Below are 26,709 nucleotides of genomic sequence, written 5' to 3'. Positions count from 1 at the left end.
TAGAAAGGTTCTGAGGAGAAACAGGTTTATTATTAAGCTTTTCTTTTGATTGGAAATAAACGAGCATCAACCCTCATTTGTGTGTTGGGGTTTTGTGATGCTGTGGCAAGCACTGCAGGGCTGTGCATATCCCTGCTTGTTTTGCCAACTCTTCTTTTGGAGAGCAAATCTCAAAGTGTGCTTTGGTTTAAGCACCCGTGTGTGTGAGGAGCAAAGCTGAATTCCTGCTGATGGGCATTTCACCTTAGATCCAGAAGCTACAGGCAAAAAAGTGAAAAATCTGAACCATAACATCCTCAGCAGTTTGGGAATCCTATTTAGTCGTATGTGCTGAACACACAGAAAAGTCATTTCATTACTTGGTACAGAGGAGAAGCATTAAGAAGGCCAGAGAAGCAGGAAACTCAGAGAAGTTTCCAGTTATTTTTCTCTAAAGATTCCTTTCATCAAGTAAGGTCAGGATGCAGCTGTGTTTGAAAGATGGGCACTGCAGCTCTGATGATGTCAAGATGTGATTTAATTGCGGGAGAGTTCAGGTTCAGAACATTCTTAGATTTTGCAAGGAGGTATTTCTTCTGGAAACTGTTGTAAGAAATTGTGGGCAGATACATTTATGTTATTCTGCAATTGTAAAGAAGAAAGTGCAGCTCCTGTGCTTTAGTAACATTTTGTATTAATAGGAATCTGATCTTTACAGTCAGGACTCTAGGAGTTAATTCACGACGTGTAACAATATTTTTTCAGCCTTGCTGATCTGTCTTTCTGGAGCTGCTTTATTTACTCTGACTGGCAGTTGTCATGATATGCACTACTGAACACAGCTCATCGACTCAAAATATAACAACTCTGTGATCCTGCATCTCACTTCAAATATTCCTTATAGGAGATGGCTGGCAGTCATGGCAGTGCTCACACACAGCCTATGAATCTTCTGTCACCCCACAGTTGGATGAGTGCCTTTTGCTTTCCCTCTTTCAGCCTTGGTGCCTTCACTGTGTACGTGGAAATTTACCTGCTCAGATCTTCTCAGAAGTAATAAAAATTCAAGGGAATTTGGACCAAGTCCTTGAATTCAAAGATATTTTAGTATGCAGTTATTTTGGTAGAGTTACTCAAAGCTCATTCACTGTTTCGAGCATCCAGTGTGTGTTTTCTGTGGAGGAGAAATAACGTGAGAAAACACTGAGTCACTGAAGTGTTGGATGTTCTTTTCCTATAAAGTGCATCATAAATCAAGGATGCTTTCAGAACTGTAGTTTGATTGAATACGGATAGATTGATCGATTATACTTCTTTTAATTATATGTATAAATATCAAGTGACTTCATTAGCTAGTAGTCTAGTGGGCATTTATTGTGCCCAAATATCTACTTGGAGTAGTTTCTGGTTTCAGAGCAATCATTTCATGTTTAATGGGGGCTGTCAGGCCCTTGCCCACGCGCTGCCATGGAGCCTCGCTATCTGGGCAGTGATTGGCAGCTGAGCCCGGGGTTCTCTGTAACACAGCCTGAATGCTGTTGGGAAACAAGGGATCCCAGTGGGCCAGCTCTTCAGAGCTGCAGCTGTGTACAAAGCCTGGTAATTACCAGCACAGTGTGATATCTTTGCTGTCGTTTGCAGTACAGTTCCTGCAGGTGACATTTGCGTGCAGTGCTGGTGTATGTGTGTGTGTACCCAACAGGAGAGCTTCGTGCTTCAGGTTTATGCAGATGTGGTCTCGTCCTAGAAAGTTTAAACATGGAGTCATTTGAATGCTTTTCTGTGGTCATGTCTGTCTTGATTTGCGTTGTTATGAAATGAGCTTATCATTTTCTTTAATGACACAGAAAGAAACTTCCCATGTGATGGTGCGATGTTTCCTTTCCTTTTTTTTTTCCTTTTTTTTTTTTTTGGTCTGAATTGATGAGAAGTGTTGATGTTTGGACACTGCTGTTTTTCTGCTGTGATCATCAGTTAAGAACAATTCTTAAGTGAGAGGATTGCTGCTTTTTTGCCCGAGAGCTAAAAGCCCACGTTATTGGGGATCATTTTCTCATTGGTGTCTAAGAGGAAGTGAACTTGTAAGAAAGAGAGAAGTGGAAGTTATTAATGTGTGATTCAAGATGTGTGTATCACTAGCTGGGTCAGACTGTTAAATCACTTGATAGATCCAAACCAAAGTGTGATACTGTGAAAGCGTTTGAAAGACTGAAAAACCCCACCAAAACTTGAAAGATTTTCAGAGACACTGAATAGTCAGTCATCAGTTCTGTTTCCAGAATGGCTCATGGAATACATCTGAGAACGTGGTCCCTCCTCTAATTAAATTCTCGTCTTTGCCCAAGTGGTTGGAAGGGCAACTGTCTTAAACCTTTGAACTTTATTTGTAATACAAAGCTTCAATTAGATAAAAGGCAATAATTAGCAAATTTTTTATCTTTGGGCATAATTAAATCTTTAAGGAAGGACATCTTAATCAATGACTTGTAATGACAAGTTCATCAATTAATTAATTCTTCCAATGAATGTCTGGCAGAAATCAATGAGTGTTAAAAGAGATTTGGGAGGAGGGGACGCAGCTGTAGAAACACTGTATCTCAATTACATTTGGTTTAAAGATTCTCATCTATTAAGTATTAGCTTGTTCAAAAGATGATCTATTATTTAAAGGGAGATCATTAAAATATTAACCTCTAATATTGTAGAGCCTTTTTGTTGAACTTCTGTCTTTACATGTATATGTATTTCCACACAGTTTACGATGGGCTCTTTGTGTAGGTTCTCATCCAAAATTAGTTTGATGCTGAGTCCTGGTGTTGAGTCTTATTACTGAAACCAGAAGGTGTGTAAGCAGACTTGCCGTGTGCAGCTTCATCACCTCTCTGGTGAAAACTGGCACAATTAAGCTCAACATGCTTCAGTATTCTTGCTTGAGGGCTCCTACGTTCTTTGTTCATTTACCACTTGGTGCTGCAGGAAAGTATGTAACCATTAACATGAAGGTTCTCTTTTAGTATAAGAATGGTAAAGAGAAACAAAGTGAAGTTGCAGTAGGGTTACCAAGAAGGACTTGGGGCTGCTGCTGGCTGAAAGCTGACGGTGAGCCAGCAGTGTGCCCTGGTGGCCCAGAAAGCTGCTCTGTCCTGCAGCAAGAAGCTGGATGCATGTGTGTGGAGAGAAAAGGCTCCCATCTCTCTTCTAGACTGGGGAATGACAAACTGTTGTTAATTTTACATTGCCTGACAGGAGTAATGAAATAATTACAGTTTCCTATAACATCTTAATAAGCTGCATTACAAACTTATTTCCTTTTTGAGCAGTGAAGATATGCAGCTTCTAGAAGGATCGGTTCTTTTTGTTGTGTGGGGCACTGAACATCAGATAAAGTGGAAATGTTAGCGATTTCCGACTTGAAACTCGTTTAAGTGCACAGCAGATGGAAAGTTCTGTTTGGGTTATGAGTGTCCAGATCTGTCAGCGATTAGAAGATGGGCAGCATATGCTGGTAGCTGGTCCTGATAACTATCTTCAGAGCAGTGAGACAGGCTTCCCGTCTCAGAGCCCAGCAGCCTGTGCTGACAGGAACTATCTGCTGCTCCTCACACCTTGTACAGATCAGTTGCTATCCATTATAGCTCAGAGCATCTTTGGACAGATCTGTTCTCAACCTGGATGTTCGCTGTTCTTCAGAAGGGTGATAGGAATCTAAACTTCTTGCCTCTTCAGATATATTCTCCCTTCTGAGCTGTCATCCAGGTTGTCAAAACTTATCCTTAACAAGTTTCAGCTTTAAAGGTCCTCTTATCAACACCACAACATTGCTGTCCTTTCCATTACAGCTTGTCAATGAGATCCTTTGAGTATTTAGCTTGAAGCAGCCCAGGAATCTTTTGCTAAATTCCTTCAAAAGAATTTAAATAGTCCTAATGACCATATTACCTTACAGGCTTTTAAACGCTTCACCAGCTGCTTGAGTCAATGCGTTATAAACTTTCCGCAGCAATCTCAGCATTTGTTTGGGAGTTAAATATTAACAGATTTTCCCCCTCTCTCTGACAGTAGGCTCCTGCACCTGCCCAGTTCCCCACAGGGTTTGTTAGAAGCAAAAGCTGCTTTCTTCTCAGACGTTCTGGGTTTTATTCTTTGGCTGTGCTTTGCATGAGGGCAGGTTGAAGAGGACTTGGAGTGTCTGGAGCTCTGGCAAAGACCATTTCTTTGTGCTATGTCTCTTGGTTGGTGAAGGAACTCACAACTGCGTCGGTAAATGGTGGCTGAGCAGTGGGTTTGGCACCATGTGGTGCAATGAATTCACTGGGGTGCCTTTTGCAAGGCTTTATTCTACATTACTACTTGTGTTTTTTAGCTTCTGTAACTTCAGATCATTCAAGAAGAGAGAGAAAAGCAAAGAAAAAGTATAAGAAGCAAGGTAATACATATCTGCTGAATATTAGAAACAATGTGGTTAAGCCACATTAATATGATGGGCAAACCTTAGGTATTTGTCTCTCAAAGGCAAAGAGGGACTGCCTCCTACACATATTTCAGAATGAGTCTCAAGTGTGTTTTTATCACTTACAATGATTTCCATCAGAGAATAATAAAGAGATTTGATGCCTAGGGTACTAACTGTCCTGTGATGTCTACTGTAGCAGCTATTTTAAGTGTAGGAAATACCCTAATAAGAAGCAGTTTGCTGGTGTGCTGATCTGGTTGATTCTTATCAGAGCATTCTCTGTAAAATAATAATTGGAAGATGTGACAATAGAGATGTTAGATTAAACTTCAGCATCTGATAAACTTGGTCAGAGTTGGGCAGATCACTTCAGAAAGAGTGTTTTTTTTTTTAATTTAATAAAAATACATACCCTAAACTCCGTTTCTAACATTTGCTTTTGATACTACCTTTTGTTTTGCAACCCTTGCTAAATATTTTAGTTAATAAATGGAAATAACTTGCAGTGAATCGTCTGCACTTTTAATGGCATAGCATTTAAGTGGCTGTAGATCTCATATTTTTAAGTAGGTATTTAAGTTATTAACAGACAAGCTTACTAGTCACTTCCTTTTCCCACACCTCCTGCCTTCCTTTCTCTAAACTCTTCCCCCAGTTTCCCCTGTCAAAGATCTGAAAACTGCTTTGCTTGTGTTGTGGCATGGCACAGCCACCCCCAACCAGCTTTCTTGTTTCTGGCAATACAATTGTAGCTGCAGGCTTTATCAGGGAAGAAACTGCAAAGTATGTGGCTCATTCCTTCCCCCTCAGCATGTGCTATTCTGTCCTTAATCCAGCATTCCTGATGTTTCTTTCCACTGTGTTCCTCTCCTGTCTTTTTTGTTCTGAGTTCCTGTATGCACGGCCCTGTTGGACTCATCTGCTCCCATGTCATTTCAGCTGGGGTCTGTCCAACATCCAATAGTACCTTTCTTGCTTATTTATACACTTTGCTGAAGCATTGATTTTACAGTATTTTCACAAGCTCCCGTTGAGCAGAATTCACAAAGAGATTCCAGTTTCATCCCGAGTAAAGCTCGTCCCGTTCACTCTTCTGGGATCTGTGAGATGTGATGTGCTCCAACAGGAGTCGTACTTCACTTTTAGAATGCCTGCAATTTCATTGAGATTCCTCTGTGATGGCAATGTTATCTCTTATTTCTTTCTCAATTTTATCTGGTCGTTTATATTTGTATATATTGATTCTCTTTTCATCACGTGCTTTCTACAGTGCTCAGTCTTCTCATCTGTTCTTTTCTAGTTCCATTTTTCTGAAGAAAATGTCATTCTCCTTAAGCAAGTCTGCAATTCTTAAATCTTCTCACTTTAGCTTTTCAGTCCCAGAGCTCCCATGACAGCAGTCCTTATTAGAACAGTCCCTAGAATTCGACATGACTGGCAACATGCTGGCTTCTTCTTTCCAGCAGGGCAGTTACCAAGTCCCTCTGCTACAAAAACTCTTACCTGAACGTCTCTGAAACATGCAGCAACGTATGGCAGGTATACGGTATGCCTTTCTCCTGGTTTCCCAGGTGCTGGTATTATGCTGAAGGTTTGATTTGTTACTAGAGTTGGATCCTGCTTGCAATTGCCATCCCAGTAAGTTTTGAAGCTGACAGGATTTGAAACAATCCTCCTCTTAAAAAAAGTTTCCTCTTTAAAAAAAACAACCACTTATCTGACCATTGACCTTCTTTTGGTCTTGAAGTCTCCTTTCACAGTCTTTAATTCTCAGTCCATAATAACTTCAAGACACTCTTGTTTCTTTAGGTTTGCTTTTATTTTTTAATTTTTATTTGTTTTAATCTTAGACCAAGTATCTCCGAGCACGCAGTCGGAGCTCAGGGACAGCTGAGCGCTGAGTGTAAGCGATACAGTCACAGCACCAGCGGCATCATCTCCGATGAATGTCAGGGAGTTACTTTTCTGCCAAGTCTTAACTGAGGACTCAGTTTTCATTTGTGAACACAAGGCTCTGGGGCTTCTCAGGGACGTTCTGTGCTTTCATTTTCATTTGCCTGGGATGGGAAATCAGCACTGCTTGGAAAGGGTGGCATATTTAACATCCCTCCCTGTTACGCTGGTGCCAACGCATGGGAGTCAGCTTAAATATATTCTCCTCCTAATTACTGATGGACTGGTGCTAAATGTTTATTTTGGCTTAAAGGGACGCTGCTGAGATGGTAATCGCAAGATGATTTTGTTTCAAATTTTCCATCCAGTGCATAGTTTTCTGGCTGGCTTACTTGGCTCTGTGTTTCAGCAGCTATATGTGTGTAGACACGATTATCCAGTGGTCTGTATAGAAGTAACAATATTGCCTTTACTCATTTGTAATGTGCATTTACAAATGAGAGTGTAACTTAAGCAGTTCCTTGCAGCTGTTACCAAAAATGCTCTGAGCTTGAAAAAGATTGAAAAGCTGTAAAAACAATGTATGCACTTCTTGTTTAGTGGCTTGTTTGGTCGCTTTTTTATTTAAGTTACTTTCTGGCTTAAAGTAATCCCTCTGCTTTTGTCTCTTAGTGCAGTGATGCTGAGCACTAGCATCTAGAAGACATGAATGCAGTGTGTTGAGTTCTTTATTAAGGGATTATAAAATGACAGCACATTTTTCTAGTAGAGCAGAGCTAGTGATCAGCGGGATGTGCTGCCTTCTGGTGTTCTGCCATGGCCCTCTGCATTACTACTCCACCTCCTGGCCTCGCCACATAGTAGATCTTAGGCCTGGTACATCACTCTTAAAGACAGAAGAGAAGATGCCCTATTAATGTTCTCTAATATGGAGAAATTGTGATTCTTGTGGTGAGTTTGTCTTTATCTCAGAGCCTTTAGAAGTGGGTCGTGTAGGGTGGTGCCCTTCTGAGACTGGTAAAGTGGCTGTTCAATGAACAACTGATTTCAAGAACTCTTTTTTTCCTTTTTTTTCTTTGATTATATTCAGCTGTTAGTTGTGTCCTTGGTCATCTGGCAGTCTTTCTGGTAGGAAAAAATAAAAAAGCTTGTGGGAGAAGAAGGTGATTTGACAAGTGGAAAAAGTCTGTCTTGTCTTTTCTATCACAAAGAACATATCCATTCTCACTCCTGAGACAGCTGGCAACCCCAGTCATCCTCTTCTGTGCAAACGATGCTATGGCTACCACATGGCAGATCTATAATTGTGAGGTGATGATTGTGCAATCCCTACTGGGAGGCAAAAATGAGGTTTAGGCAATGCTGAATCTGAAGGGTGTGGTACAGAGATGCAATTTTTGTATTACCTTGTAGCTGAGGAAGTAAGGCAGTGTCATTTTGGGGAGCTGGCTTCGTGAAAAAATGCTGCCACTCACTTTCCAAGTAACAAAGATAACAAAATGAGGATTGGGACAGGCTGCTGGGTTGCACTAAAAGGCGAACCAGCAACAACTTAGAAGTGGTGATGCTGTGATGGGAGGACAGGGAGCCTGCATTATTGGCACTTGGGTCAGCTGAGCCATCCTGCATTGGAAGTAGATTTTCTGGGTAAATTTTCATAAAACTTAATGGCTGTAAGCTCTCATATTATTAAAATCAGAATTTATAAACAATGGGAGTTGCTGGAATACCCATAATTTCAGGACCTATAAACCTGAGCATCGGCATCTCTGACTTTGTGGCCTCAAGCCAGACATAGATGCAGTTACTGAAGCGGGTCCAGCAATTCATGTCTCAGGTATGAAATATGGGTGCAAAGTTTGGATAGGGGATCATTAGTGTAAGATTTACATTTGACACTGCTGTATATTCAAGTCTAAATTTTGGAATTTGGCTCAAATATACCGTAACTCTATCAATAATATATAAACACTTAGGATGTGATCTGGTGATACAGCTGTAGTACTGTAAGCTAAAATCCTGCTAATGGGACTTCTGCCATTGACTTCAGTGGAGCCAGAAAGTATTTCCCCACCATTCCACATGATAATTAGGGCTGGCTACAAAGTCAGTGCTCTGTCTGTGTTAAACCTAGGGGCCTACAATAAAGCCAATTGTGTGTTTGTGGCTCTTATTACTCTGGAGCGTATGTACCCCAGGTGCCAGCACAGAGAGGGCTCAGCCCAAAGGATCAGCAGTAGGCAGCTTTTCCTTAACCCTTGTCTGGATTTGCAGACAGGAGCAAGAGGAGAAGGGAAGGGGGCAGGATCTTGGGGAAGGCTGACCTGCAGGTGGTTGCAGCCAGGTTGACCTGTCTGGGAGCGTGTCCAGACCTTTTGGGGTCAGGCAGGCTGCTGGAGAGACTGTGTTTTGGGTTTATAATTGGTCCCAGGAGAGTGGCAGTGCCTTTGATGTTGTCCTTTACTGTCAGTGCTGTGTGCAGATAGTGGCTGAATGACTTGCGTGTGAAAAGCTGGTGGTGCTGCAAGAACAGCTTGAACTTGGATGGGCTGCGATTTAGGTGGCATCGTGAGCTGTGCACCTCACTTCCCTGCACTTTCGTTCAGGATGTGTCTTTAGCAGTGACTCCTGCAGTTAAATGAAGCAAGATTTGCACTAAGCAGAGCTACTTTTCATATTTGTTGTCACTTTTTGAAAGCATTAAGAACATGGCTTTTTTCTCTCTGTCTTCTCGGTCTTCTCGGTCTTTTCATCAACAAAGTAGGTAGAAATGTGAATATCAATGATGGAAACAGTTAATAGGCTTCAGGGCAATCGGAAGGCTTTGGCTCCTACTGCAAAATATTAACGGCTGTAATTTGACCTCTTAGCCAATTAATTTTGGCCAGTGTAAAATTCCATACACTAAATCTGTTTACGATACTTCACTATTCTAGGCATCTGACACTGTGCCAAGACCTTAATATGTCTCTGTGAGCAGAGGTCAAGTCATGGCCTTAAAATGAAGACTTGAAATACAAGCTGTGCGTGGGTGGGTAGCCTGGTGTCCCTAGGGGACTTATGAGTTCCTTTTCTATTGCTGTATGATCCGAAACTCTGGTCACTGCTCTCTGAATTACCTTCTTGTATTTCTTAATAAAAATAAATTCATTTTGCAGTTCAGAAACTGCCTTTTTCACAGTTTATCCGGACTGTTGTATTTTTCGCACGTGGCTCTCATTGTGTAATGCCTGCAGTTATCTGTTGTCTGCATTGTACATCTGTTCAAAAGCTCATCTTTGTTGGGTTTCCTCCGTGAGTCTGAGCTATATCCATCTTGTACTTTGGAGTGAGTGAAACAATCACATCCTGGTCGTTCTACTGGTGATTCCCAGTCATTTAACGCTTCATTTTTCTGCCTTTGGCATTTGGATTTAACTTCACTCCAGTTTGCAGGGGGAGCAGTACTGATTGCTGCATGGAAGTGTATTAACAATACTCAGGTTCCAAAGAATTTTGATAATTTCTGCATCCACACCAACCTGATTAAAGCCTGATGGGATTCCTTCTCAGTTGAAGCAGAACTGTGCATGTTGTGTGGGGCTGTGCAGCAGATGAGCAGCACCCCAGTATCTGTGCCACATGTGGCACTGCATTGCCAGCCTGGTGGTCGTGTGGCTGGGCAGGAAAGTTCTGAACTGCACCCGGTTCTGTTACAGCTGTCTGACTCCTGGACGGTGAGCTGGACTGCTGCTTTATTTTATATCATAATGAAAGAAGCAGCTTTGAGGTACTCTGTGCTTCTCATGTACATGTTGGCACGTTCTGAACAGGTTTTTTTTGTGTGTGGATTGAAACACTCTGTACAGTGAGTTAAAGATGTGCCAAGTAGTCTGAAAATAGCGAAAGAATGAAGTATCTGTTGTTCCACAGGCATAGATGTGTTAGTAATCATGTGCCTGAGCCCTTGAGAAACTTCTGCAGAAGGAAACAAAGCCTAATGAAATGATGTATGAATCAATGTCCAAAGTGTTTAAATCTCCACATAACAACATCAAAATGTTTTCTTTTTACTGCTCTCTGGATCGTCTTCTCAAGTGCTTGAAGATGCAATGTGCTGAAAGGGACAGGCGGTGCAGTTGGAGCCTCTTGCTGCAGAATACATTTTAGAATTAACTTGGGCACAGGGGCAGCAGCTGCTGCTCACCTTCTGCCCACGGTGAGCGTGCCCAGGCCATGGCAGGGCAGGAGGTGCAGCCTGAGCCCTATGGTGCCTGCAGCAAGCACTGCTGTCACCAGCGCTCCTGCCCTTCTGGGTCTGTCACACCTCTGTCTGTTGGCAGTCATACAAGGTTATTCAGGAGGCTGTTTAAAAAAAGGCCTTTGAAGGCTTATAAGTGAAGAATGCCAGTAACAGAGCATCCCAACTAGTGCTAGGAAGTTGAAGAACTTTTGAGGCCAAATCTTTGATTTGCTTAAAGCTGACTTATGTTGAATTGAGCAGCTTGCCAGAAGTCCAGTCCTTGGCTGAAAGGGCATTTTTGGGGAGGAGAGATGAGCAACGAGATCAAAATTTAAAAAGCACCAGAATGAATTGCTGTAGTCATTTCCATTTTGAATTTACTTAGCCATTAAAACAAATGAGATTGTCTTTGTCTGTGATATATAGTTCCCAGCTGATGTAAAGGGTATGAAAATAGTTAATGGCTTAAAGGAAAAAAAACCCAACAGTTTATATTATCTTAGGAGATTGTCTTTGGAAAGCTGTTGCCCAGGTACTGACAGGTGGTGCTGAATTTTGCAAACCTTGTGCACTTGGAAGAATAAGATTTTGAAAAGGAAATAAACTAGAAAAGCCTGTGCAGCAAAGGTTTCTTCATTAAGTGGCAGAAGCGAGTCCAGTTCCCAGCTGGAGCTTTTGGATGGTGGTACCCTGTCTGAGGGACACCTGAACTCATCTCAGTGCAGTGACAGAAAAACGGGGCTTCATAGTGTGAATGGGTGACCGAACTGAAGCTGGGTGACCTGCAGCATAGATCCTATGAGATCCTATGGGAAGTTACACCTGTAGTAAGCCTGACCGCTCCAGGTGTTGCTTTCTAACACGTCATGCTGGAGAGCACTGCTCAGTGCTCTGTTTGGGACAGCTGGACAGGAGCCCTGCGTTATAGTGATGTTCAGGGACAAGAGAGTGCCAAGGGTTTGTCCTGTCAGGAAGGTTGCTCCCACCTTTTATAATGACTTCACTGTAGAATGCATGCTACATGCAAGTAAAAACTATGCGAGGTGTGGGGCTGTACCCCTATTTCAGAATAGGACTTAATCAAATTTCTTTATATGATGAGGACGGGGGAAAGAAAGAGAGAAGCAGCACGGAGGATGCATGCTGCTCTGGTTCAAATACTTAAAGTTTCTTCAGTTTTAGGGAAGAAAACCGTATTTTCCTACGTTGTTGGGCCAACAGCTATTGTTTTTTCTCTGTGTAGAAGTGTTTTCGAGCGGGCCACCAGATGGTAGTGTTTCCTTTGTAATTAGAGCTGTAACACCGGCTCAGCTACTTGTTTGGCATAGGTCACTCAAGGACTGCTGAGTACGTAGCAGGAGGAGAGATTTGCGAGGAAGGAGTCCTGTTAGTGAACTGAGCTAGAGGGGTGGGAAACGTGTCGGTAACCTTCAGCCAAGGAAGGCAGTGAGGCGCTGGCTGCAGCAGGGGTTTGTGTTCCTTGTGTTAGGGATAAGCTGCCTGCCCGGGATGGTAGAAATATCACAGGCGCTTAAAGCAAAAAGCCACAAAGCAAGCTGAAAGTACCGGATCTTGTGCAAGAGCAGGAGTTACTGTTCAACTACAGTGCTTTTCACAGGGGTCAGACACGCTTTTGTTGTTTATATGGGATGCACAGTGTCCTTTCCTGCAGGAGTCTGTTGGCAGGTGGGTAGAGCACTGAGGGGTGGATTTAGCAGGTCGAGGTTACGTGGTGCTGTTTGGTTTGTGCCATGGGTCCTTTCTCAGGTGAGGACAAGGTTACAGTTGCCTGTTATTGAGTTCTTAGAGGATTATATTGCAGCTGCACAGGGCTCTCATCAGTGGCTGTCTTAAATAATGTGAGGGCTGCTCCAAAAGTAATGCCTCATGTTTTATTCTCTTGGCCCACAACATCAGAGGTGGCTGTTGGGGGTACAGCAGATGAGGCTGTTCCTTCCCACCAACATTCCATTCTATTTTGTTGCCGTGTGACAGATGGCAGCAGAGGGGCAGGCAGACAAAATGGCGTCAGACATGGAAGTGTGTGTGAAGCAAAGGTGTGCTACTGAATTCCTCTGTGCATAAAAAAACTGCACACAATAGCATTCATCAGCACTTGCTGAACGTTTATGGAGACCAAAGAGCCAGTGAAAGAGGGACTGCATGGGCAGCTTCTTTCCTAGAAACAGCTCTGCTATAGCAGCTGTGAAACAGTGGGTCACCCGCAGTGGTGCAGGTTGTTACAAGTGTGGCATACAGGCTCCTGTACAAAAATGCAGAGCGAATAGTGGTGTCTGTGCTGAAAAATAGCATCTGAGAATTTGCCCTATGAAATAGTATTATGGTGCTCTTTGTAGCTCTTGTACGTTCCATGGAAGTAAATGAGGAGCCATTGGTTTCGAAGCAACTGAAAGATCAGTTTGCCTAAATGGCTTGAAAGGCCTCATATTATTCAGCATCAGGATTAGAAAAGCTGTGAAATGTCACACTGTGCAGCTGAGTGGTTACAGGGGCGTGCAGGAAAGTGGTTTTGCAGGCAGTCCTGCCTGGGAGCTGCACACCTGGGCTGCAGGGTACAGTTCTGGGCAGAGGCTGATGGAGAAATGCTGCACAACCCTACTGGGAATACTCGATGGGCTTTTAAATGATGTATCCCAGGTCTGTGTGCTTACTGCCTTTGTTTTTGCCTTGTTGAAATATTCTAGCAAACAACCTTAGATTTATAAAATTCACGTATGCAAGGAAGAAAAACTCTATCTGACTATTAGTGATATTTCTAATTTACAGTCCCTGGGGAGTTACTGTGTCTGTGTGTATGATGTGATCACTCAGTCAGAAGAAGAGTGGCTGTTATCCCAACCTGTCTCAACAGCTGGGTTTGAAGATTCCAAATGGATATTTTAAAATAAGCTGCTCAACCAGCGAGCTTCAAGTGAAAAAAGTCTTTGCAAAACTACATTGTGGGTGCAATCAGAAGGACTTTGTTTTCTCCCATATAAAAAGCTCGCTTTCAGATTATTTATCCAAAATTGGAAGGAAAAATAAAACATAAGCATCCCTAATTTAAATAGATTTTTCTGTTAATGTTGGTTCTATGAGAATAATAATAAAAGTATAATAAGAAATGTGGAGAGAAAAAGTACTAAAAGCCTTTCACTCAAGTTGTTAGTGTCTCCGTTGGGCAGTTTCTCTGTGTGCAATGTGGTGTCAGTGAATCTTAGCCCCAGTTCTCAGTGGGGAGAACCCACACTATGTGCTTCTGTGCCTCCTGCCTCTGAGTTCCCAGCTCCCCTGACCTGCTCTTTGCCTGACCAGTAACTGCAACATGTAGATTTTTCTGTGCAGTGTTTTGCAGGTAGATGTAGTATAAAATCTGTATCACAGCATTAGTTTCCTTTAAGTGTAATGTATGCTTGCAAAGTCATGTTCCCCATCTAGACCAAGTCTCGACCTTGGGGCTGAATGCTGCAGACCTCTGTGAAAGCAAACCAACAACAAGTGTCTGCCAAAGAGAGATGAAAAAGTGAGCAAATAAACTCACAGAGAAAGCGTGCATTATAGCTGAGCTCACTGAGCTCTCTGTGGCTCCTCTATTATGTTCCAGATACGCTGTGTGATGTAGCACTTTGTGCATCATTTTTAACCACTGAAAAATGAGTTGATTTGCTGGGTGGGTTTAAAAAAACATGCCAAACAGAGAGCTGATCCTGCTACCAAATGAGAAAAATTGGTTTTAAGTGTATCTGCTTTTAATAACATTTTATTAGGAATGTATTTTTGTTGTGTGGAAAGAGTCAGTGTTCAAGCTGCAAGAGGCTCCTGTAGAATTTTGCTGACATAACTAAAGGCCTTTTTATTTTTTTATTTTTTATTTTTTTTAAATTTGCAACATGCCTCCTCTTCAATGAATTATTTTTATTTTCTCATGGTGTACCCATGTCATTCCTCACAGTTATAAGCCTTTCTCAGTATCTGTCTCGTAGAGCTTAATCCATCTCTTGTTGGTTGCATGTAATGGAGTAAGTTTCAACTGAGTATTAAAACACTGCAATAGTGCTACAGAGCTACTTTGGATGTTTTTTGGTTTTATACACTGTACCTCAAATATTAGCTAGGAAAATTGGTGACATCATGCTAGTGCCAAATTTTAAAAATTATTTGTATAGTTTGAATTTTGTTTAATTAATGTGCATTGTTTTCAATTGGGCAACCAAGCTACGTGAGTCCTTGGGTGAAGAAAAGATAAATATTTTATTTATAAAAAAAGATAATGTTAATATTTTATTAATTCTACTTAAATCAACAGGGACACAGTGAGCACTATTTTTGGGGATAATATTATAATCCAGTGATAAGCAATTGCTTAAGTTTACTGAGAAAGGACAGAAAATGGAGCTTCAGTTGTCAGTGTCAACAGAGCAAATTTTGGTCTCACTTTCTCACAGGCTCATTTCAAATAAGCAAATCATAGCCATTATCCCTCAAATTAAACAAATTACACAAAACCTTTGCAGGAGTGAGCAGCAGGGAAGGACCCCAGGAGGAGCTGTGCTCAGGTCAGACAGCAGAATTAATTTGTGCCCTTCTCTGTCACAACAAAGTAAACAGCATTTGAATTTGGTTCTGTCATAAGCTCTTGGGATTGATCAGACGTAGAGCAAGACGGGAGCCGGTTCCAGTCTCTCTCACTGCCTCCTTGCTGCTGTCAGAATGATTCTCCTTTTTCTTATTCTTTCCCCTCAATACCGGATGTCCATCACAGGCCTAAATCTCAGAAACTCTGATTTTGATCAGCAAAACCACCTTTATTTTCAGATAAGTTCCAGTCGCTGTACTCGTTTGATTGGCGCTTTTCCCAAGCAACCTAATGCTCGGTTTGGAGTAATGGGAACACAAACCATTAATAAAAGATTAAAGAAAAGGCAAAACACAAGGATTTAAAATTCCAAACATATCTCTGTAGACTGTCTTTATAAAAGGCAGTTTCTTCGGCAAGCGTTGAAATGCAATTCTTCCTACACATTAAATAATAAAATCAGACGTGTGAACTTTCAGATTGCTGTGCTGAGCAAAATGGATGTAGTTCTTTTAAGTCCATAAAAGTAAGGAAAAATCAGATTTTAAGAACGAAGATCACACTTGAGCAGAGTTGGAAAACTACAGCATGTCACCAAAACCTCATTAAACTGTCATAGACTTTTTTCAGCATTTCCTTTCTCAGTCTTCTTGATTGCCAAGACAATTGTGTGTAAGTATTCTTTTTGATTGAACTGGTTTCCCCCTCCTCCTCCTCCTGCTGTTTGTGACAATGCCGTGGTTCCCTCTGTGACTGTGATGTGTGATGTCATAAGCAGCAGAATGACTTCTGTCTGAAGGATGGACAGAATGACCAAGGAGGAAAAAATGGGAGAATATGTAGGGAAAAAGGAATCAATCTTAATAGGATGTGAACAAAACAGTGGTATGCGAGATTGCTTTTGCTCACCAGTCTGCACACCATGGTTGCATAAAGCTTTGCTTTTCTAACATGAAAGTCATGGTTTTGGAAAGTATGTCGTGTGATGTGCAGCTAGGAGAGATCTTTCCTCTACCAAGATGAGCAATGTGAGGTAAGCTTAGGGTGAAAATTGTAACTCTATCCTGGCTTCCAGAATAGGGAGCATTAAATCAGACACCCGAACTGGTAAGTGCTTGACTAATGCTTAACACGTGGAAATGTTATTGCATCTTCTATTGCAACACTCTGGTGTGAAAAGTAAGCAAGTGCTGGAATCCTTGGTTAAAAATTGGTGAATGTGTGATAATCTAAATGGTAAGAGAAATCTCATGAAGTGACTCATCAAATCTTCAGCAGCAATGGGACAAAGATCTAGAAATTCCTCTATAGTCTCATACTTCTTTTTACTGAATCAGATTTGCCTTGAAAACAGTTTTCAAACTTGACCTGTTCAGTTTAATCGTACAGCCTCACTCCTACCAATATTATACTGTTTCTGAGACAGGTAAGCCTAGCGTTAGCATGACATATTCATCTCCCTTAAAGATCTTTTATGCGTAGAACTCACACAGATGCTTATGCAACAAATGTGTGAGCTGAACGGAGCTGAAATGGCCTCATCCTTCTGTATGTGGATGTCTGCAAATTGAGCATCATGTATGCAAAGCATCCTTTTCTGCAGGGCCTTGAGTCTCTCCCCCTTCTCTCGCATGCCAGGTTTGCACTAACTCCTGATTTATATCACTTTAAGTGAGAGGAGAATCAGGGCCTTTGACTTGTAAGTCTCTCTGAAAACACATTTTTATGGCCGGGGTTATAATGGAAATGCTGACAAACTCAGACACTTAACTATAACTGCACAGAGTGTGATGCGATAATAAAGATATGCTTTACTGCCAAACTGTCTTGTGTAGACATTAGTGGAACGATGTTTTTCAGATTCTCTGTTGTAAATATACATAGTTTGGCAAGGAAAAGGTGTTTGCCAGGTCAAAGTCACTGCTCCGAAAAAGAATGCACTAATGAAAGAATGTAAATAGCGAAGCTCCCAGCACCTATAATGTAAGTCTTCAGCTCTGAAATTTGAACTGCTGAATTATTATTTCTAATGTGCATGTATCAAACTTAGTACATTAGCACGCCGTTAATTCAGTGTCAACAGTATTGATTTTATATGCATGTAGCTCCTATTGAGATCATTAGTAGGTCTGTTTGTGAAAGGACTGCAGGCACTCGTGTCGCTGAAATGTATGGAGTTCATATTTGTGGGGAGTTATTTTACGCGTGGAACTTCAACAGAAAGGCTCTTCACTGTTCAGACACCCACTGCAGCTTCATCGTGGTAAAAAGCTGTCATTTGTTTCAGTGTGGAGCACAGAAATGAGCTTTCATCATCCAGTAATGGTTTTGAACTGCGGGCTAAAAGGCTGGTTTTACCCTACGTGTCTTTTGTAACTAGAACATCCTCTATCAGAATTGAATGAATTGCTATTTGTGAGGTTTTATTTCCCTTTTCCATGGAACTAAAATTATGGTTTCTCTAGCTGAAGATTTAAAAAAAATATGTTTTGTTAAAGCTACAACCCTACACCCCAGCCCTGAGACCCACTGAATGGAAGTTGAGTGTAATGATGGGCAAAGTTTATTGTTCATCTTTTTTTTCCCCCTAAGTGTCCTTCACAATCTTCTCTAATTTCTCACTTTCTGTTCCTCCCAAGAGCAAAGCAGAGGCTTATTTGCTGTAGTGACATTTCTGAAAATCTGCATGGCAGTGTCACTGTTGCCCATGGAATAGTCATCATGTTCAATTTTGTTGATCCTGTATTTGTTTGCTAGAAAGCAAATCCATCTATTTATCTTCAAAATCTCTTTTCCCAGGCTTCTGTTGCTTAAAGAGCTAGAGCAGAGTCCTTGTCTGCAAAAGCTTACAATATTAGTGTTTAGCTCTGCCGTTCTAATGATCAGGGTGATGTTTTGAAAGTATTCTGTCTTGTCAGCCCTGTTGTTTTTGCAGTCTGTGTTGATTTGGATGTCAGCTATATTTCCAATAAACTTCTGAACCCAGAATACTTTCTAGTGGGGAAGAAAAAGGAAGGTTTTCTTTTTCACCATGCTATGAAAATTAAAGACCAAGGGCTTTCAAAAATAGGAGCCTGCAGTTAGGATCCTTAGCCTATGTTTAGATTTTGAAGGCAGTGCCCTCATCCTCAAAATGTGTGTGCATCCAGGAGCTGCTGTGTGGAGTCAGTGATTCTACCTGGCAGAGTTCAGTGCTCTCTGACCATGTGCTTAGACACTACACTTTAGCAATATCAAATTTAGTTATTTGTAGCCACTTGGTGTTGTATGGGGTTTTAATTTAGTTGAGTGATACAGCAACAGTCTGTAAGCAATACCACGAACCCAGTGTGGAGATGGCAGCACACAGCTGATCAGGTACAGCTGATTGCCATTGCTGGTTTGGTGCTTGCTGGCCCAGCTGTCCCCAGTCACTGGGAAGGATCACAAGGGTTGTGGCTAACTCCGGCCTGCTGTGTTCACGCTGTTCACTTTTTATACATATGTACTCTGACCCGTGCCAGTCTGGCTGGCTCAGGAAGATAACCCTCCCTACTGATTATTCTAAGGAAGTCTGAGGAAGCTGGAAGCAGAAGAATAAATTTCTGGGCTTAAGTTGCACTGAATTATTGTACTTCACTCTGCTGAGCTTCATTTCTGAAAACGGTTCTGGCATAGAAAAATAGAAGTTAAATTTCTCTGGCCATGTTTTTAAGCAGAAGCAAAGCAAGTAATCTTTACAAATAGTAGTCGGAACAAATTTCACTTTCAAGCCAGTAGAACAAGAGTAAAAGGAAAGAAGCTTATGATGGTTCTGAGTGAAGAGTACATTCTTTTTTATCTGTAAAATTAAGGTACTGGCTAATTAAACTTCTTAAGACAGAGCCATGCTCTGCTCTGGGGCTGGGCCTGAGGTGTACCAGAGGCTGCAGAAGGCAAATGTGCAGAGCATCCCTAGGATATAGCTCCTATGACCTATTGGTGCAGTGCTGTCTTAGAATAGAAGCAAAAAATAAGTGGTGCACAGCACAATGAGCATCCTCTGGCTGTTTCCATACTCTTTGTCTTTCTTTCAGAAGCTGCAAACCAAACATTGCTATTTTTAGTGGGGAGGTCACACGTGTCCTCAGTGCTCTCTGGCAAGCCCACACTGCTTGGTTTGCCAACAGTTAAGCTGGATTTCCTAGAACTTAATGGGAATCTGAAGGAGTCACCTAGAAGTCAGTAGCTGAGTTGGTCAAGCAACTGTGGGGCGACTGCTACATCTCTTGCCGTAACCAACAGGCAATGCTCCTACTGCTAATGGGAGAAAGATGTTGAGAAACAAAGAGGAAGTTTTGTCATATTCTCAAAAGTTTCTTAAGAGTATACCAATTTAATACTTTTTTTCCATTAAAAAATCCCCCCAAAACCCAATGGAATATGCATCCTCCATTTTGAGCATTAGTCTTGAGGTCAGGATATGCCTTTTGGGTATTTTCCTCTTAATGAAGTAACTTGCTGCAGAGATGCCATATTATCCTAGCAAACTACATGCTCTCTGGCCAAAGTACTTAAAGTTTTAGCTCCTTCTTGAATATGTTGGTTGGAAACATGCCGTTTTTAGAAGCTAGATATCTTTTATTGGATTTGATGGGAAATATAAATTGGGTTTGGAAAAGGGCTAACCGTTCAAGCCCTCGATTCTCCCTATTAAGATTTTCCTTGCAACTTGGCCTCTTTTAAACTCCCATCTCGTGCATACTCTTTTCTAATCTGATACCTCAGCGTACATATCTAAACATGATCAGTGACAGTTTTAGCTGCGGGGTGAGACTTTCTGTGACAAGGGCAGTGAGCTCTGATTTGAGACCATTCATTGCAAGTGACTTCAGCTGTCTCTTCAAGTGACATCCAGCTACTTGAGGAATGAGAGATGACGAAAGTTCTTTGGACAGAAAACTTTCACTGACAAGAAGGTGACAGGTCCTTGCACAGCTGGTCTCTGATATGCCTTGGAAGAGGCCTACATAGTTACTAATTTAAGTTTAGCGGTGGCTGCAAGCATGGAGCAGACAAGTTCTTGTAGATTTGTAACTCATCTGCAGGAATGACAGGAGTTGGAGCTACACTTACGGTGCTTGCGTTGTTGTATAACATTTCCAATAGCCCATGTTTATTTAAAGAGCTAAGTAAACTGAACTGCGAGCTATTCTCATTCTCATTAATGCTTCTTAATATGTAGCTGAACATGGTGTAGTGTGTTAATTTGTTCATTTATTTAGAGTGGATGCTGACCTTTTTTTAATGGTCTGTCAAGTTATGGTAATGGTATCCTCAGTCTTCAGGCTGTCTATTCCTTCTTTTTTTTTCTTCCCTGTCCTAATTTTCCCCAGTGTCTCCTATCAGTTTTTCAGCCCTAGTGGTGCTATCAAGAATGAGAACTCTAACGCATGGGATGTGGGTGGCTGTTTTCTTAAAGAGATATTTTACCTTGCTCAGAATGAATGCATGCAGCTCCTAAATCACCATGCTACGTGCCCACCATTGGCAAAAGCATTGCAGGCAGGTCAAACAACCATGTAAGCTAGGAGAAGGAGGGTGATGTGGCTGAACGTGCACGAGTGAACACCTTCCACAGTGCTAGAGATGCATGCCTGCTGTTGCATGAGAGCTGTGGTTTTGTTATTTGCCATCATCCAGGTAGCAACCTGAGAATGCTGGTTCCAGCTCTGCCACCAATCACTTTTTGGCCACTGTCAAATTGTTATAGTGTGTCCTGGAAGTTACTGCTGGTGGCTTAAGTGCAGAAAACTTGAAATGTTGGCAGTATCCACAGTGATGAGTCCTCACCTGGGAAGGGATTGATTACCCTTCAAAGATCAGGTTGCTCTTGGTATAAAACATGATGGAAGCCTGAAAAAAATGGAGGCCACTGATGCCCAGATGTAATCCAAAGAAATAAGGCAACTTATTGCTGGCATGTGAATATTAATGCTGTTCTACCAGATCTGACTTTGGGAGGCTTCTCATTTTCTATCATGTCTCATGACTGCAATTCCCTCTTCCTACTCTACCATTTCTCTTAGGCTTTTTCTGTGTTTGGGCCCTAAGTTCCACCAGCAATTTCATGTTATCCTTAAACTATCTTATTTTGTGGCTCTAATTTAGAGCCTGGCCATGAAGACAGCCCAATTGGCAGAGCTGCTCATTTCCAGTGTGTGTTGTACAGAGGTGGAGCTGGGTGGTGATTCTGCCAAGGCATCAGGCTGCACACTGCCAGAGGAGTGATGCTGAAATGCATTCGATGGGCTGTTGGGGCCGGGCAGGCGAAGTGAGACTAGTTGTTACAAAGGAAATAATTTAGACCACAGCAGCACAAGCACTGGGTGGCCTTGAACTCTTCCAAGGAAAGTGAGACCAGTTACGCCGCTTGAAAATTTGTCCTCTTCTGTGCATGGGAACTCATGCCACTCTATCAATGCAGTTTCAGCTCTCCTATAGTGTCCTTACTTCTTGTAGCTGAAATATTGCCTGGTTTACATTTGTGATTGCAGAGCTATTATCTGTTTCCTAGCAGTTGTGTTCCAGCCTACAGCTGGCGTAAGTCAGCAGAGCTCAATGACCTGCACAGGAGTTGTACCATTTGCAGCCGCTGGGGCTCAGCCCTCAGCAAAGAACAGCAGTGTTATTGCACCAATCTGACCTCTTTTTTTTTTTTCTGTTTTTCTCATCTCCCTGGCACCTCATTGAGCAAATAGTCACTGAAACAATGGAGTAGGAGAGGAGAGATAATTAAATATTACATAAAGATAATAAGCTGTGAGTAAAATTATTTCTATGGTTTAACACGGGCGTGTTTTGTAGTATTTCTTTGCTAGCTGGAAGATGTGTGCTCTGTATAATGCCAAATAACAAATTTGCTGGAGATATTCAAAAGGGCCAAGCGCACCTCTTTGAGATGTTTGTTGACATATCTATTATTCATGCTGAGCAGGCTGACAGGAGGAATGCTGCCCTAACTTTTGCACGGCAAACGAGGAAAGTGGAAAGTGCTGCCGCTTGTATGACAGTTCTGTTTGTTTCGAGCAGCTCTGTTCAGCAGTCTTAGCTGTGATATGACTGAGGAGAAGCATGGTAGACCTTGGCAGTACAACAACAAACCTTGCTTTGATTTCAACAGGACTGTAATTTGGCACTGTGTGTGACTAAGGGCCCTTTACAGAAACCTGATGCAGACAGTGTTGGTTGTTTTTTTAGGTCAGTATCTGTAAAGGAGCGACGCTCGGCTTTCTGACAGCAGTCCTTCGATTTATAATGACTCATCTGCATGAGCTGATAAAACATTTAATGTTGCGAGGCCCTTTCCAGAAGGGCTGGCTTAGCAGTGCTGTGTGAGAGATGTGTACGTGGCCCAATGCCCGCTGCCCTGCCGTGCTTCATGTTCCTCATAAAAACAGGCGTGTTCTGCACCCACAGCATTCCTGAGCCTCTCCGGGGATAAAGGGAGATAGAAAGCAACAGGGAAATACTCTCATAAAACGCTCCTTCCATTTATTGCACTCTTTCTCAGGATGGGCTCGTTGAGGCCTTAGGCAGGTTGCAGTTGTCATAGATCCGATTCCTGTAGGCTGCAAGGACAGATCTGAGAGTTGGGCTCACGAACGGGAGCAACGTGGTCACTTTGGGCCCTCTGATAACCTCAGACCATGCATCTGCAGGGGCCACTCCAAGCCCTGTCAGAGCTCTGGCATAAGCATAGTCTGTCTGTGTAAGGAAATTAACTTTGTTCAAGTGAGAATTTGAAACAATGCAGACATGGTTTTGGAACAGGGCATGTGAAATTGTTATTTAAATCATCTCCATATTCTCTGGTATGCGGATGAAGAAGCTGGGCAAATTACTGAATAAATTGTCCAGAGATGTTTGTGGTGTCACTTTCACCTGAGCCCAAGGAATATGAGGCCAAATTTCAGCTGACTACATTGCATTCTTCTCTAGAGCTAGAAATAGGATTTTAGCTGTTATAAATTGATTAATGAAAGTAATGTTACTTAGACCAGACCCTCAGGCTTGTAATGCTTAAATTTTAGCATAAATGGCCAAAAGAAGCAATTTGTTAGCAGATGCAGCTTGAAAAACCATTTTTCTAGTTCAGAAGCAGAAAAGATAATGACCTGTCATTGTTTCAGGTCTCTTACTGTCTCTGTTGCCTCCCCAAATGGCAGTGCCCAATTTACATTTTTTTCCCCCGCTGAACCTGTGTGGCATCATATTAACATGGCACATGAAGATCCTGAGGTGAAAATAAATCCAGAGTGATAAATATCAAACTTTGAGATGCTTTTCCATGTAACTGAACGTTTATCTGAACTTCACGCACAGCATCCAGTTAGATAATTTGCCCACGAGGCAAGTTTGTTTTGTTTTTCACAATGTTCTGCTACTTGGGATTATTTATTCACTGCAGCAGAGCTATGGACTAGCCTGATTTGTTAGCAAGCACTGTGAGGATATTATTACTGTGATATTATTACCTTTCATGGAAAACTTTGGAGTGAGAAGCAGAGAACTGTCACCCAGTGCATCTTATTCCAGGATGGGCTAAAAACTGGTGTGGATGCAGCTGTGGAGGTAAGAGGAGAATCCTCTCCTGTGGAAGTGTCTTTTCCCGTTGATCCCTTCTGTTTGGTCTCTGATACCAATATTCCAAGAATATTGGATTTTTCTTTTACTGAAAAAAGAAAAAAGAATCAAGTAGAAATCAAATGTATCTGTAAATAACTCCCTGGATATATCTTCAATCAGCCAAATAGGGAGATGGGGTATTTCTTCCAAGAATAAGCAGAAAAAACCTTATTTCAGCCTTCTGAACTCAGGTTTAATAATTAGTACTTAGATATTCGTCTGCAGTTACAAGTCATTCTTGCATTAATATGTTTGACAGGAAAAGCAGAGCTGATGTACGGCGTTAACCATAGAACGTCTCGGAAGGCATTGTCACAAGAGGTCTGCTGCTTTACACCTTTGTGTGTGTGATGTTAAACTGCCCACTGAAAATTTAGCAAACTTAAGCTGCAGCCAAAGAAAACATCTGCTCTAGACATGCCTTACTTTATTTTCTAGCAGGAGGGTTCCATATATCAGTGCCTTGCCTTGTCTAATTTCATTAATGTGATCTTGTGTCCATCCTGTGGCAGTTTAAGAGACATTATTTGTGGCCTCCATCAAATAAAGCATAGACCATAAATCCAGCTTCACGTAAATGAAGATATAAATGTCAATCTGCATTACTGTATAATATTTATTATTTTAATTAAACGAAACTCATTGTGACATTTATTAGGTCACAAGTTCCTTTTTAATGGCAATGAATAGCAAGGGAAAAAAAAGTGCTTATTTTGGAATGAAAGAAATCTGCTTATTTTGTGTAGCTCTTCCCTTAATATTATTGTTTCAGGTTAGCAGACTGTGGGATCTGTTTGTGGAAAATAATGTCTGTGGTTCTTTTTGGGACATGAAGTAGTGATGCCAAACGTGACATGCACTGCAGAAATACCAAGGAACAGATGGATTAGGAAGGTGAACACTTTTTTGTTGGTTGCATCATAATACAAATATTTACATTTAACGGAGCCAACTTTTTTTTTCTGCTTTAAATTGGCTGACTCCTATTTAAAGTCAGATGTTCTACTTTTGCGTTGGTAATATTTGAAGTCTGTAAGGAATGTGTGGACTGTAGCTTAAATGATGCCACTTCTGAAATTTTGTGAAAAGCTCAGAAAATCTATGATTTTAAAATGTCCAGTCCTGTGTAACTTAGCTCCAAAGATAGAAATCCATTACAAATTAGAGACTGTTCTTATTTATTCTCCTTTGATCGTTTTGTTCATTGTGCTTTTGACACATAAAAAAGCACAATATATACTATTTTCACGGTATGTAGGAAAGGACTGAGTAAAATTCTGTGGTTGTAATGGTGGCAAAAGTGCTTAATCTAGGAAATCTCAGAGGTGCAGGAACGAAGGCTTGATATCTGCTGTGTTTCTTTTGTTTCAGAGAGTCAGATTTTATCAAAACCAAATTGCCGTAGCCCATTTAAAGGCAGAACGTCCTTTGTATGTCAAAGAGAAGTCATCAGCTTCTTACCAAATAGGCTGTATTCAGAAAAGAATGCAAATGATGAGGACGTTTTTATTTAGGAAACAGAACAGCTGAGTTTTAGCTTGATCATTTTCTATCAAGGTACTGATGAATTTCAGATCCTGGTACTGATGAATTCAGTGGCAAAGCTCCAACGAAGTTAGTTGGAAATGTGGAAACTTCAAAAATTGAGATTAAAAATGTCTTTTATATATATAAATGTATGTAAACTCTGTTTGCATCAGTGTTTTTCACAATAGTTCCTCAAAAGTGAATGGGCTGACTGAAAGGGAATTTGGTTCAGTTCTTTAAACATCTGCAAGGCAGTTTTCAGGGCAGTTTAACAGCGTGTTCTGCAGATCCCCAGAATCTTTCAAAAGGAGCCTGAAAGTTTTTTAAGCAGGAAAACATAAAATTGGCTAAATTTCAGATAACTTCTAACTGAAAATGTTTGCTGTGTGTTTGTAACAGAGCTGGACATGAGGTCCCTGTCTGTATCAAACACTTAGCTCAGCTCCAACTTACTTCCATTAAGGAGGAGAAAATGAGATTGCTGGAGTTTATCCTTTTGGTCAGCATTAACCAGGGATTATTCATAGTAGCCTTTAAGTACTAGATATTATCTATTCCAGCTGGGGGTCTGGTGTTACATTGCATGACAGCAAACAGGAAGATTTAGCAGAAGCAAAGCTGAGAATCTGGTACACAACTGAGATTGAAACAAGAGTAAAAAGACAGCTTTTCCAATTTTCAGGTGCTGCTCTCCTGTGTTTTATTTATTTCCCTGCAAAGAAATTTCTAAGGAAACACTTTTTTCTTTTCCAAAATCTGAAAACAAGTGAAGAGAAGCCAGGAATTCTGCTGAAGTTGAGCTGTACGTTGAAATCAGGAGTTTTATTTCAGCACAATTTTTGCAGCAAGTTCTTAAAGCTTTTTTTTATGATTTAGTTTGTAACACTCTAGTTACATAACTATGTAACACTTCTGTATTCCTTCTGAATTTCCCCAGATGAATTTTTCTCTTAATTTCCTTCTTGCTTATAAAACTATCTGTGCTTGCTATAGATTTATGGTATTTCATTTCAGCCTTCCAGTAGCTAAAATGGATAGATCTCGGACTTGTGACAATTCTTCTGCATTGCACTGAGGAGGTGGAAACATTCTTCTCTCTTTTCACTGTTACAAAGAAATTGAGAGTTAGCAGTGTCAAGATAACCACAGACTGCGTGCTCCACTTAGTGCTGGTTTCAAGCTCAGGTTTACATCCCCTGTAGCTCAGAAGGCTGTGAGAGATTTGTACATACAAGCACTGAGAGAGAAATCGCTTCATCTCCAAACGCCGGTCCTGACAATGCGCATTCATGTTCAGCATGTGCTGCAGTGCCTCAAACAAAGTCTTGCTGGCTGCCAGATTAAGGTCACTGCTCATGTGCTGAACATCAGGTGCTTTGTAACAGAGTTGTTTGAACCTGTTTGAATCCTGTG

At 41.4% G+C, this 26,709-nt stretch overlaps 1 long non-coding RNA gene across 1 annotated transcript in view; it reads left to right on the top strand.

Moving 5' to 3' along the window:
* The first annotated feature begins 12,193 nt into the window (after positions 1-12,193).
* The window catches only part of LOC122161891, a 346,860-nt gene continuing 332,344 nt past the window's right edge, over positions 12,194-26,709 (top strand). Inside the window, exon 1 of the long non-coding RNA XR_006169329.1 lies at positions 12,194-12,233. This is a non-coding gene — a long non-coding RNA (uncharacterized LOC122161891). The remainder of the gene's footprint in view (positions 12,234-26,709) is intronic.

Source organism: Centrocercus urophasianus, unplaced genomic scaffold, assembly GCF_019232065.1.
Source record: "Centrocercus urophasianus isolate 14NV4802_14NV808 unplaced genomic scaffold, USGS_Curo_1.0 seq_2, whole genome shotgun sequence".
Taxonomy (NCBI): Eukaryota; Metazoa; Chordata; class Aves; order Galliformes; family Phasianidae; genus Centrocercus; species Centrocercus urophasianus.
Note: the sequence above shows the minus strand (reverse complement) of the source record. Positions and strands in the feature narration are given on the sequence as shown.